The sequence below is a fragment of the Ailuropoda melanoleuca genome, unplaced genomic scaffold (assembly GCF_002007445.2).
Source record: "Ailuropoda melanoleuca isolate Jingjing unplaced genomic scaffold, ASM200744v2 unplaced-scaffold65815, whole genome shotgun sequence".
NCBI classification, from domain to species: Eukaryota; Metazoa; Chordata; class Mammalia; order Carnivora; family Ursidae; genus Ailuropoda; species Ailuropoda melanoleuca.
The window spans coordinates 1-1269 of record NW_023240298.1 but is presented as its reverse complement, the minus strand read 5'-3'; the positions used below and the strand labels follow the sequence as shown (position 1 = coordinate 1269).

General features: G+C 29.5%; 1 long non-coding RNA gene across 1 annotated transcript; it reads right to left on the bottom strand.

Moving 5' to 3' along the window:
- Positions 1 to 94: 94 nt before the first annotated feature.
- Positions 95 to 616, bottom strand: LOC117800194. The gene is made up of 3 exons (XR_004623071.1): positions 538 to 616; positions 330 to 433; positions 95 to 237 (listed from the first exon to the last, which is right to left on the bottom strand). It is a non-coding gene; the product is annotated as an uncharacterized LOC117800194 (long non-coding RNA).
- Positions 617 to 1269: the final 653 nt, after the last annotated feature.

The window sequence follows — 1269 nt, the reverse complement described above, 5'->3', positions numbered from 1 at the left end:
TGTTCCCTCTCTCGCTGGCTGTCTCTATCTCTGTCAAATAAATAAATAAAACCTTTAAAAAAAAAAAAAGACTCTCTATTCTTTCTTCTTGTAATGTACATGGGACAGTAACACCCCTATATTTTATATTGGCATAACCTCTATATTTTATATTGGTATAAATTAGAGGACTTACTTTTCTGGGTGACGAATCCAGAAAGATGGAGCCTCTTTCTGATATTCATTTAGAAGACGAACCTGAAAAGCAGTGCATAACAGTTCTCAAAAATTAGAATTCTTAAATATAGAACTACTTAAATTTTTTAAAAAAGCATATAGCAACTGAATACCTTTTTAAGTAAGCAGATCACATTAGGATTACTTATATCTATACCAGTTGAAAGAGTAGGAATCTGATTTTCTCTAGAAAGAAAGTATAACTTCAAATATTTAGCTGAAAAGAAAAATTAGAAAATATGATATCATTCATTTACAGTGTTTTCTGAAAAGTTATTTCCTATCCATTTTTTTAAGCACAAAAAAATTTAATAAACATACCTAAGCTTGTATAAATCTCCTTGGTCATATGTAATGGTGAAAGAGTAAATGTCTGTGCATAGAATTTTAAAATCCGGTCCTGTGGAAATGAAAAGATTTGCATCAGAGATTCTTACAAAAGTAGAATAGAGATGAAAAAACCTTTTTTAAATAGTGAAAAACTTAGAAAATAAACAAAATAAACCATTCAGAAACTTGAGGAGGAATGCACTTATAAAAAAGAGCATAATCTTATGTTGGTCAATAAAAAGTAAAATTGACCAAAACTACATGGGAGGGGAGACAGTGAGGTTTGATAGAGTAAGGTACAATGCAAAGGGATCAAGGGAAAAGTAGGGATACTAAATGGTTTAAAAAAAACAAACAAAAAACACTCCACTCCTTTCCAAATCCAACATTTGTGGTTTTTTTTAAATTACTTATATGGATAGTTTCAGTAATTTGACATTTAGGACTCTAATATTTTGCCTATTCCCAAGAAGAGTATTATTTAACACATTTTCCAAATTTATATTATTAAAACCTAACATAGAAACTATCAGAAGGTAAATGAATTAAATGTTAATAGATGTAGCTAGAAAAGTACTTGGCACTAGTAGGGCCTTACAAATGATAGCTATCATTTTCATTTTACCAAATTTAATATTGTTATAAAATTAATCCTATAGTGAAATTCAATATCCCATTAAAGAAAAACATAAGAACTCCTCAAGTGTTCTACTTGGGGGGGGG